We start from the raw sequence: 12,851 nt of genomic DNA, 5'->3' as shown, positions 1-12,851 counted from the left end.
ATCTGGAACAGGCGTTGTAGAGTCTACTGTAGAGCCGAGACTGACAAAAACTGGGGAATAATTACAATCAAGCTCATGAAATTTTAACACAGAAGTGGCTGTATTATTTAGAACATTAATGTGGTTTCAGGAAAAACGTAATTACTGGTTATCTATTGCTAGAGACATCATTTGCTGTCTAACTCCAGGGGTGCTGTTTATGTATGAATTAATGCAAATGGTTTCAAATATTTTAAGTAAGTCTACAGTAAATATTTTTTTGTGTGCTTCAACTGCCTTTGGTTGAAGAAACTGGACTGGTATCAAACAGAATACATGTAATTTCTCTCTAATTATGGTGAATCATAGTTCTTTCAATTTTCTACAGTGATTTACGTTGCAGAATTTTCCCCATTATAACAAATTGCTCCACAAATCTGTTACCATGCCAAGCTTAGAAAAATCTTGGGCTGCTCAATACTTGAGGCTGTATCAGCAATGAGAAAGAAATTAATTGATAGCTACTCTCACTTGCAAATTTTGGCCACTAAAAAGATGAAGAAAAGTCTTTTCTCATATTTTTTGTGTGTCACGGCAACATCCAAAGCATAGCAAGAGATTTAAAAGTCTGGAATACATGGAGTTAGTCCACATGCTCTGCACTGGTTGGGGTGAGAGAGAGACATGGTGCAGGGTTCCTTCTTTATGTCAAAAAGAAAGGTCCAACAACAAATGGTGTAATAAAATAGCTGCTTTAATAAGACAAACCCCAAATCTAGATAGTGAGTAAATCTTACCTCATCTCAGATACTGGGAACCCCATGTTCATGTAGCATCTGATGGACCCACGATGGCTTTCCCACAGCCTGCTGCACAAACCCTCTCTATGGAGAGATGCTCCTCCTTTTTGGTCATTCATACTATTATGTAATTTTCACACACATATTCATAAAGGATGTTTGCCTTTGGAACTCTTACTGCATTTTTAAATAAAAACAAGGCCATGAAGTTTCAGGTTTCCATGCTTATATTCAAACTGTTTCAAGAACTTAACAGTTAAATGGGACAAATATGAACCACCGTTTTACTTATCGCCTTGTTTGAAGTGGCAGCTATGACTATAAGGGAACCCTGCGAGGTGTGTGGCAGTGAGCACACTTCCCAGGGTACTACTCCCAGCACCCACAAATAGGCTTTTGCAGTGTGAAACTCTAAGCCATTGCATGACTACTAGCTTCAGCTTAAGCACCACAAAATTAACTTCTGTATTTTTAGTATATATGTATCTAAATGTGTTTCTGACCCAACTAGAAGTACTGTAATGCAGTTTCTGTTCTATGTACTACAAAGCTGACAGATTGTGATCTAAACCTATCTTTTTTTTTTTACAATTTCTTTTTTTTTTCATTAACTCTATCCCAGCCAAAACCAGTACATCCATATTTGTAATACAATGGAAAGAGTGAGGAATTATGATGTTAAAATAAACAAAACACCTACAATGCTGGTTAGAGTTGTTTGAAAACATTACATTGGAAAGGTTTCACTTAGAAATTGCTGATTTATTAAACAAAAACATTCCAAGGGACATGTCAATTCAGATGAAGTCAGAAGTAAATTAAGATGACTGCTGGAAACACATTTTGATTCTTGATTAGTTCTAATGTTAATAACATCCTGGCTTTCTTAAATTATGCACTACTTTATTTTTATAGCGGCCTAACTGAGCCCATTTTATTACTGCAGGTGGCTTTTATTAACATCAGATAGCAATGTGGGTAGTGAAGCAGTTCATAGAGGATATCTATTTTTCCACCCCTTATTCTAGAAGTGTCCTAACATATATTTTTTTTATTTCCCATGGAAAGGAATACTTTTTTTTTTGTAACACTGCTTCAACTGTATTGGTCTCCATTAAACAGATCTGTAATCTTACAACAGCAAAATTGTGAAAAATCCCTGAATTTCAGTAGAGCAAATTTTTAATTTTTTTTTTCATCTATTTGTCTTCTCGAAATTTGATAGGCAGAAGTTTTTGACTAAAAAATGATTTTCCACTCTGGCCTCTGATGCTGAATTTTAGAGATCTGAACAAGAATGGTTAACACTGAACATTCTCTGTGCAGCCAGAAACCAGTGCTAGTCCTCTTATTTTAAAACAAGATTACTGCTGGCAGGTAACACATACATTAAAGATGATATGAAGTTGTAGAAAATATAAACAATAAAGGAGAAAAAGTAGAGCAAAAAGATGAGAAGCCTGATGTGTTATTCAGCTTCATTTAATTTATGCCCTGTAAAATTATCCGCATTATGTAAAGCTGCTATACACTTTAACAGATGGTGGTTCCACAGAGTTCCTCAATGAGTTTAAATGTGCAGTTACTTATTGAAAGGTATAAATGATGAGACCAAAGTTCATCAGATTACAGCATTAAAAAGTCACATAAGTAATAGACCCATTAAAATTTAAACTGGCCTGTAATGATTTAGGCTAGCTACAGATTCACCACCAGAACTGATGAAGCCCCTGCCAAACATTACTTGTATCCCCCATCTTATTGTGCTAATATACCAGTTTTTACATCTGCATTGTAAGGAGTCAGGGAATTTTTCTATTTGAAAAATAACCTTGTGAGAAAAAAAGAATAATTTCCCTGATGTTCACCATGAGGTCTTACCCTCACACATCTGCAATGTTAGAGCAGAAATATTGCGTCATAGTATTTGATTGGAACCAATTCTTCTTCACTTCTGACCTTGCATTGTTAACTCTGACATTCTTATCACCTGTTTTGTGAGTCTTAAAGCATCCCTTGGATTCATTTAATATTCTCATCTTTCTTTTATTGAAAAGATATTTGTTAGTCCTCATGGCTTTAGACAAATTAAGCTCAAGTGAACAATACTGAATCCCAAGAGCAACACTTAGAAGACTATTAAAAAAATCCTTGAAAATTGACTTGTTTTTTCTGGACATTTAGACCTTGCAATATTGCTGACGCTCATATTTGGGTAAACTGTTAGATCAGAGCTATTTTATGGACTGGCTACTATGACAGCTTTATACCACCTGGATAGTTTCTTTCTGCCAACTGCCCGTTGACAGCAGAACTTGATAACTTGACTAAGCAGAACTTGACTAAAGTCTCATTCCTCATTTTGGACAATTTAACCAATAAACTGACACATCATCTTCACTGAATGGAAAACTCTTTTATGACACTTTTCTGTGACAATTTTGGGTTTTTTTTGTTTTTTTTTTTTTTTTTTTTTAAGCAGAACGTGAATGAAATACAATGCCATTTGCAATCTGCTGAACCTTTCCTGATTTTATGTTGTATTAAAAAAGGAAAAGGTAACTCAAATATTTTGGAATTTGAGTCTTCTGTGAACTCTGAAGAAATGACTACATCTATGCTAATTCCAATAACCAGACTGAAAGACTTCATGTGAACTACTAATGTATTTAACCAAAGTGAAACTTCAGACATTTACTGCTCTTTAATTATATTACTGTATATACACAGCAGTATTATGAAGATTGTGATTGCAATTTTGTAGCAAACTGTAGTATCATTTTTATCCTTGTATAATTTAGTCCTAAATAACCTTTCTAAACTGTAAATGGTGAAATCTAGTATCTGTTTTAAAGTTAAGATTTCCAGAACCTGAATATATGGTTCTCTAACAGACCAGAAGTAGACCATTATCTTAGAAACATTTTCCCTGAAGCCATTTGTCCTGGTTTCAGCTGGGATAGAGTTAATTTTTTTCCTAGTAGCTGGTGCAGTGCTGTGTTTAGGCTTCAGTCTGAGAACAATGCTGGTAACACACTTTTTTAGTTGTTTAGTTTTAGTTTTTGCTTAGTCCTGATCAAGGACTTTTCAGTCTCTCTTCTGCTAGGGAGGAGGGGCGCAGGAAGCTGGGAGGAAGCAGAGACAGGACACCTGACCCAAACTAGCCAAACGGGTATTCACTGCACATCATGCCCAGTATATAAATTGGGGGGAGTCACCCAGAAGGGACTGATTGCTGCTTGGATCAGGCTAGGTATCAGTCAGCAGGTGGTGCACAACTGTATTGTGTGTCACTTTTTGTTGTTTTGTTTTGGGGTTTTTCTGTGACAGGGGAAGGGGTTTATTTGTTCCTCTCCCTCTCCCCCCTTGCCTTTTATTATTCTTCTAGTATTATTTTTTTATTATTATGTTTTATTTCATTTATTAAACTGTTCCTATCTCAACACACGGGTTTTTACATTTTTTCAGATTCTTCTCTCCATCCCATGTTGGGGAGGGGAGTGAGTGAGCACCTCAGTGGTACTTCATTTCCAGCTGGGCTTAAACCATGAAGCCATTGAAGATATCACAATCCCTTTGAACAAAGAAGGTTAGACAAATGAACCTTGACATAGGGAAGAATGAAAAAATAAAGGGTTTTGAAGAAGAAATTATTTTGATATCTTAGATGAGACTGAGGGTTGAGATCTGTAGAAGAGATCCTCCCTTTACCTCATGTTATATGGTCTTTTGTTGAGCTGACAATCAGATGTTCTATAGTCATGGAAGACTGACAGTTCTTCAGAAAATTATCAAGAACTATGAAAAATTATACAGGTATTGTTATTGTTGGTTTTGTCTACATCTGCATAGCATACTTGTAAGAAAGAACACTCCATCAGTGCTTTCATATTGTGATTTTGGTTGCCATACACAGAAATTTAAAGTAATATCTGGACTAGCACACAATTAAGCAAATCCACAGATAGTCTAATGTACAGACATGAAGTTGGCTGGATGAGTCTTATCTGCAAACCAAAGACCCTGTACCCACTTAACAAGGACAGCTCATAACTATCACAATGTTAAAAAGGAATTTCTGACATCATGTGCCAAGAAACTCAGGGCATGGCGGAGGCTGGACTTTGTGAAAGACAGGAAAGCTGAAAGCAGATGGAGTCCATTGGATGGAACTCAAATGCTACAGATGATTGACTACTAAAAATGAGTCTTTGGCCAGGGCTTTGACAAATTTGCAGACAACTTTTCACTGAATAGCTTATTTTGATCCCTGTCATTTTATCTTCCTTCAAGTTTTTTTGGCTACAGTTAATCTTAGCAACATTAACATTTTATCTTCTTTTGTAACATCCTGGAAGCATAGACTAAAAATTGTTTGCATGGAAAAGAATATATTCTTCTATTAAAATAAAAAACAAGTTTACATGTGTTTTGACTTCTAATGAAAAATGTTCCAGAATATAAAAAAACTGTTTATGAAATTGTCATATGCTAATGTAGTAGACATTTTCAAAGCTGTAATATTCTCCTCTGTCAAAGAAAGAACATTTTTCAGTGAGAAGATAATATTTTATGTGAAGTTCATATTTACAGAAGAAAAAAAGCTGAAAGTTTATTCATCCAAGTTGCTCTATAAAGGATTTATTCTGTTCACACCTCATGACCTTTTGGGATCTTTGGAGGATTTTCCTTTCTAGGCAGTTGAAAATGAGACATTTGTTGTAAAAGGAATGGCAAAATCAAGCAGGAAGGGGTTCTGTGACATGTTATCTCAAATGGATGCTTTCAGGAGATACTGACTAAAGAAACCTACCCATATGCTGTATTCACATTTCTGAACAAAGTAGTAGAGGATACACCGGTTTTCTACAGACTAATTCTATTTTACACTTACAGCATGCTATTCCATAAATGATTTTCCCTGGTAGCATTGCTGGTTAGTATATTATTGTCACCCTTGATTCCACTGGAATGATTTTAGAGTGTAGAGACACCACTGTGCTATTCAACTAATAATAAAATATCTGAAAAAAAAAGAGAAAGTGTCATCTTTCTCATTAAAGGTTTATGAATAAAAGAGTGCTGAATGACAGAGATATATTAAGCACATTATAAAAAATTGCAGCAGATTATAAAACATTTATAAGTATAAAAGTAGGTTTTAGAAATATTAAAAGCCATAGGTGTTGACCAAATATGTACTAAGAATTTCAAACGTTACATAAAATGGCTCATTCAGTAGTATTTGCAGGATCTCTAGTTGACACTGCACTCCACTAAGTTAGTGTATATTTAAACCTTCTCAGGCTCAGAGATGTGTATATGTGTATTGAACATTTCATTTAGGGTGTTAGACAGTGCTTTAACTCCACAGTGTACAAGTATTACAAGGAGTTAGTCTGCAATATATATCAAGTTTCAGCTTGTTTTAAACCTCAGCAATAGTCTCAAAAAGGCTTGACACCCTCCGACTATGCTCCTTTTGCTAGCAGCTGGAGCAAAAGTATGGCTAAATATGCTTCAGCTATAGACTTGGAAAGTAAATATATTTGAATAGTCATCATTACTGTAGTTAGAAATGCAAACAGAGATACCCTAATTATGGTTACCACATGACACAGCTTTCCATTACTGATAATTTTGGGGGGTTGTTTTTATTGAATTAATATTAATAAACTGTGACTTATTCTTGCATAGAGCAATAAGTACCAAACTGTTACTTTTGGTGTCATTGTTCTGCTACGATTTACAATTAGAAAGCAAAATGTCCCACCTGCCTGTCTCCCAATATCTATGTATAACTAGATGAAAGGGAGTTAACCTTAGCAATGGCACTTAAATAAAGCTGTGCTTTCCAGACTCGTTATGGTGCTGTGTCTTGTGGCACTCCTTACTTGACAGCATTAACTCTACATTGCACACTGATGTTCATAGGCATACTCAAAATGACTTGGGTGATGATAGATGAAGGAAGAGTGCCAGGAAGACTCAGATTTGTAAGATACCCGATTCCTTCTTTCTGCTTTTAATGCAGTTGATTAGACTGACAGACTAATTTTACAGAGGATCTAGCATATTGACAGTAAGTCATTTCAATGAAGAAGCAGTCTTTTTATTTCATAATGAAATTATGTTATAACTTCCATGATTACAATTTTGTAGCACTGCAGGTTAATACCAGAAATAGTTTTGGCCTGGTTGTTTTCTTCTCCTTTCTTTTCTTTTTTCTTTTTTTCTTTCTTTTTTCTTCTTTCTTCTTTCTTCTTCTTTCTTTTCTTTTCTTTTCTTTTCTTTTCTTTTCTTTTCTTTTCTTTTCTTTTCTTTTCTTTTCTTTTCTTTTCTTTTCTTTTCTTTTCTTTTCTTTTCTTTTCTTTTCTTTTCTTTTCTTTTCTTTTCTTTTCTTTTCTTTTCTTTTCTTTTCTTTTCTTTTCTTTTCTTTTCTCTTTTCTCTTTTGTTTTTCTCAGGTTGGGTTTTGTTACTATTGTTGCTTGGGGTTTTTTTGTGTTTTTTTTTTTTAACGATGCCATTAATTGAGCAATCACTAAGTAGAAATGTAATTTAAACAGAAGGGTGCTGTGGAATGGACTCAGTCAGAGATCAATATGATCAGACAAAAAGCCATTTATTGCAAAGCATTAACTCCTTATATACTATTGCTTACACACACCTACAGCAATTTGGCATATCATGACTGGATACTTGTCTTGAAGACCCTTAGTGACTAACATATAATTGGTTAACCACAGGTGTGAGAACTTGACCTCGAAAGCTTGCCAACAGTCCACAGTTCTCATAAATCAGTGAATTCCAGCTTCTTCTTATCTTGCTTGCTTAAGCTTACTCAGGCCTCTCACGGCCTTGCTCTATCTTTCAGAGTTATTCAGAGTTCATGTAACAAATATCCATTCTCCTGTGAGAACACTGTCTCCACAGAAGAGTAACACATAAGCAGGTTCTTGAGTGTGATGTTAAAAACTGGCTCTCAAAGACTAGCTTAATAACTGTCACAGGGTGGTTTCATTATTTTCTAGCTACTTGTCTATAGCTGTCTATACTAGCTGGCTTGCTGTAGTCAATGGAATGAAGGACCCAAACCAGCTCTGCATAGCTCATTTCAACCCACATCACTGTTTATTAGAAAGGAAACAAAACCTGAAGAACCTCTGAGAAAACAAAACAAAACAGGTTATATTTTTATTTTTTTTTTTTTAGCTGTGCATGTATAAAGATCTTCGTGGGAGCTATAAAATGCATTTGGCTGCTTTTTCATGGTAAAACTTTTCTAATCCACTTACATTATCTCTTTATAAAAAAAGGTATTTTCTTTAATTAATAAAATTTCTAAATATTTGATCTGGAATCTTAGTTGAAGTAACTAGGGAATTCATATAATCTTTCTGAATATATGAGATCAGGCTGAGCAACACCAAGGAAAGAAAATAAGGCGTTTTAAAATCATGTTTTTCTAAGTAATTTGAAGCTTGTCTTCATGAATAAATTGTAAACTATGTAGATGACTGTAAACTTAATAATATCTCTCAAAATGCAAGGTTTTTAATCTCTAAGGAAGTGTCACAACTTGGACACAGTTGCCTGTAGAGTATTTTTTGATATATAGAAAAAGCAGTTAATCAGAAAGCTCATTGTAGAATTGTTACATGAGTATCTTCTTCCATGACAAAAAGAAGACAGAAACATGATTAATCAAGTCAGTCCTTTTGCCTGACTGTTCTTAGGCTTGTTATGAATTTTGACTAAAAAGAGGAATATAGATAGCAAGTAAATCTTACGTCCTTTCAGAGGCTGGGAATTCTGCATTTGTGAAGCATCGGACAGATGCCAGATGATTTTCCCATGGCACACTGTGGAGATCCCATCTGTGGAGAGGTTCCTCCTCCCTCCTATATTGTGGTACCTTTTATTTTGTATAACAAACAAAATTATCAGTCTTCTGACATGCTGGAATGCCGTCTCTGCTGTAACAGCCACCAGTACACAGCACAGGCCAGCATAGAGAGTTCCAGCAGTCTCCCTTAGAGCAGCTGCTCATGTTAACAGGCTTCTCAAGCCTTAAGCAGAAGGCCCAATAGGGTAGGCATGGTTTACTTAGAATCACTAAGCCCTTAAATGCAGTGTACTCCGCAAAGCTCTAATTACAAAATTGGCACATAGGTTAATTTATAAGAAATAAGTTTGTTCAACTTTTGTTTTTTCTTTTTTTTTCCCTATGATGGTAGCAAAGGGTATTCAATAGCCTTTTTCTTTTGAGTACCCAGACAATTAATTGAGCTAGCACTGAATAAAACTATTAAAGGCATAAGACAATTTATATGCTTGCTTCTATTAGAAAATTCTTCTGTTGGGCTAACTTTGGCTATATTCATTTTGAATTTTTCATTTCATTGTTATCTTCACTGTATGGATACATGTTAGATTTATACATGTTTCTATAAATTTTAATGGTCCAAACAATATTCATAAAGGAAACAGGAGAAAATCTTCTGGGACAAGAGCTCATTAATTTCCTTTCTTCCTCCCAGAAATCGCTTTAAGGAAGTTGTATGCTCCTAAGTAAAGCAGGAGCCCTCAGTGGATTTAAGTATTCTGGGCTACTTAATTAGTTTTTAAGTGTGAGAGTTGTATATTCAATTTAAATGAGTCACATTGGCAGGCTGATAAATTCCTTTAAAAATGGGAAATGAACTCTGAAACAAAAGAACTTATATATATGAAAATGAGGATGTGAAAATTATGTGTGTTTCTTTAACTTTTTATAGACACCAGAGAGGATTTCAGAGTAAATCAATGGAAAAGAATGTAAAGGGAGAAGAGGGGCCTTCAGCAATGAGACTAGTGCTTTAAAATGTGGAAGGATAAAAAGAAAGCATGAATGCAAAGTATCTTGCTGAGTTCTAAGGTTTTGGTTGGTTGGTTGCCGGAGTTTTTGGTTTGTTTTGTTTTTTGGTTTTTGTTTGTTTGGTTTTTTTTTTAAGTATAGCACAAGCTGCTAGTTTAAAATAATCTGAAAATTATGTTTATGATACATATAAAAGCTCATCTAAGACTAAAAACTATCTTATAGTAGTTATTCAGAAGAACTTTTACAGAAATTCAATGGAGGTAGCTGGAGAATGGACTACATTAAAGTCAAGGTTTCATAAAGCATAAGTCCATGGAAGCAATATAAGGCACAGAAGACAACAGAATAAATTAGGTTGTAATGAGATGGTTACTTCTGGGAAGCATTATACAACATTCACTAATCTCAGTGGTAGAAATCCTGGGAGCTTATCAGTTAGAAATGACAGATAATCTAATCATCCTAAATGTGCCAGTAGTTACAGCAGAGATAGTGGTAAAGAAAAAGGTTTACTGTGGGGAACTTGTGAGGAAAGTATATAAATTTGAATGCTATATGAACAAAGCATCAAAGGATGCATTTATCTTTAGGCAAAGAAATAGGTCCTATCTGAAGTTAAATCTTTAATTAACTAGTTTGTTAAATATCACTAATGAGACAGAAGTAGGAAGGAACTGACAGAGATGTGCACATTCATAAAAGGTTTGAAAATCTGTATCAGCTCCAGAAACATTCTGAGAGAATGGACTGAGTTCCTTGTACGGACAAAGAGGCTCAACCATCCTACTGACAATGTAAGTAGTCCTTTTCAAATACAACAAGCACAGTTTGAAGCCCTCTCCCTCTTAACTTTCCCTGTCTGTTCATACTCTATACCCTTTGTATGCAAAATATATTTTGAATTCTGAATGTACTTATTTGTTGTCAGCACAGATTTTCTGTATCCTCATCAGATTTATCAAAAACTATATTTTAAAACAAGACTTGGAAAACGTAACTGGATGACAAACTGACTTCTAAAAAAATATACCTGATACCTGATTCAAAATGGCAATTAATAGCCTGGACCTGAATTTTAACTGCTTTTCAGGGAACTTATTTTTTTTTTTTAGTTTGGCTTATCACATAGAGATGACACTCATTATTTATTAATTGAATTATATTCAATTAGCCCGTATTTAATTGCTGTGTATTTCAGTTCAGAGATCTCTGGAGATGGGGATTTTAATTCAGTGTATATTAGACATGACAGGCACTTCATAGAGAATTGGCTTATCAGGAGAACTGACTACCATGCATTTGGAGAAGGCTGAGATTCTTAATGACTTCTTTGCCTCGATCTTCACTGGCAAATGCTCTGACCACACCACCCAAGTCTTGGAAGGCAGACACAGGGACTGTGAGAATGAAGACTCTAGGCCCACAGTAGGAGGGGCTCTGGTTCGAGACCATCTTAACCTGAACATGCACAAGTCCATGGGACCTGATGAAATATCCCAATATCTTGCCCTACCTCCTCCCACCATAGGAGCCATCAGCCATCCAAGGCACACCTCCACAAGCCCAGAGGAGCACATTTACACTCGACCTCAGGGCACTTTCATACATTAAGGAATATATGTATATCCTAGTTTAATATGTCAGAAGCCAGACTATTAAACCATAGACATACCTCAAAGGTTCTCAGTAATGTGAAAAATCAGTTTTGCAGTGTCAGAAGCAGAACCCATCCTCAACAAGCATTATAGAAGGCTAGGACACAAGGCCTGAAGAGCAACTTGGCCTTAATATAAGTCTGACAAAGTTCTACTGCCAGCATTCAAGTCCCACTTTTCACCTGTGCTCCTGGATAGGTGTACCAGAGTATCTGTGTCTTATTCCTGTTTTCTGGAGTTTGTGATTTTACTTGCTATTAACTACTCTACTCAGCTGCCCACTTGCCTGTACCTAAGACCAGTCCTATTATAACTGACACATAAGAAATATAAATAAATCAGATGATTCAAATATATACAGTGTCCCAAAGCTGGGGGTGAAACAGATGATCATGTAAATCTCAGTCCAGTGCTTCAACCACATCATTGTATACCTAAATGTTTTCAAACCAGAACTTAACATCATATTAATTATACCCTTGGAGTCCATTATATAATTTCACTGATATCAGAAACAAAGCTGAACTCTGAGTTTGCTTTCTGTGGTTTAGAACAACCTATTAGTTTGATATTGCAAGTTTGCTTAGAAAATAAGTAAGTTTATTGAATGCATAAAACCCCAATACTGGCTTACTTCATCAAAATATCTTACAGCAGAGTAAACAAGTCTGCTCTTTTAATGTAAAAGCTTTCAAAATTCCATCTCAGCATATGCTTTTAAGCTTCTGAATAGTGGAAATATAATAAATAGACAGGATGAAAAGAATAACCTGGGAAGAATTTTTCAGAAGAGTAAAACTGTGTAAATTAAAAAGGCACTGGTAAATAATGGCATTTTGTAGACAGGAATTATGATATGAGAAAAGAAAGAGGATGTTATTTTAATAAAATATTGAAAAAAAGAAAAATATTGCCACCAATGACATTTCATCTAAAAGCCATCCTGAGGAGCGATAGTACATTGTTTACATTGTACCAGTAGCTGTTCATAACAATATGCAGTCCAAATATGACCTGTAAAAAGGACTACATGCTTCATAAAATACCAATGTGATTGTTGTATCCAGGCACGGAGCAAATGCCGAACATATTCCTCAAAACTCGTTACTAGCACATTACTGACACCCATTGAACACTTGGAAGACACATGAGTTGCATCAAATGGCAGAAAGGATCAAAAATCATCCCTGACTACTGCAGGATCAATCATTATAATTTTATTTTTTTGTTTATTATGGACAGCATTCAAACTATGTCAGCATTTGCCAGGATATTTGCCCTAATTTCAGTTACCATCAGAATTCCTAAATCAGATGGCGGTTGTAATGGATCCTGATGCAAACAAAACAAATAAACCAGTCATAAAGTAGTAGCAGAAAAGGAAGAAGCTGTTGCTGGAAAATTGTCTTTAGGCATCTGTCCTTTGAGAACCAAAACTTACTCTGCAAGGATTGGAAACAGGCAGATTTTTATTCTTCCTGCTGAAGGTGACCTCAGTAGAAGAGTGTGACAACCACTATAACTTGATTAGAAGTCACATGATAGGGTGAAAATGA

At 35.3% G+C, this 12,851-nt stretch overlaps 1 long non-coding RNA gene across 1 annotated transcript in view; it reads left to right on the top strand.

Annotated features, from left to right (window-relative positions):
- LOC117436106 (uncharacterized) overlaps window positions 1-10,419 on the top strand; it is a 33,502-nt gene extending 23,083 nt beyond the window's left edge. Inside the window, exons 2-3 of the long non-coding RNA XR_004549577.1 lie at window positions 7,993-8,051; window positions 10,362-10,419. This is a non-coding gene — a long non-coding RNA (uncharacterized lncRNA). The remainder of the gene's footprint in view (window positions 1-7,992; window positions 8,052-10,361) is intronic.
- The last annotated feature ends 2,432 nt before the right edge of the window (window positions 10,420-12,851 follow it).

Source organism: Melopsittacus undulatus, chromosome 4 (assembly GCF_012275295.1).
Source record: "Melopsittacus undulatus isolate bMelUnd1 chromosome 4, bMelUnd1.mat.Z, whole genome shotgun sequence".
NCBI lineage: Eukaryota > Metazoa > Chordata > Aves > Psittaciformes > Psittaculidae > Melopsittacus > Melopsittacus undulatus.
This window is presented reverse-complemented; position numbering and strand designations above follow the sequence as displayed.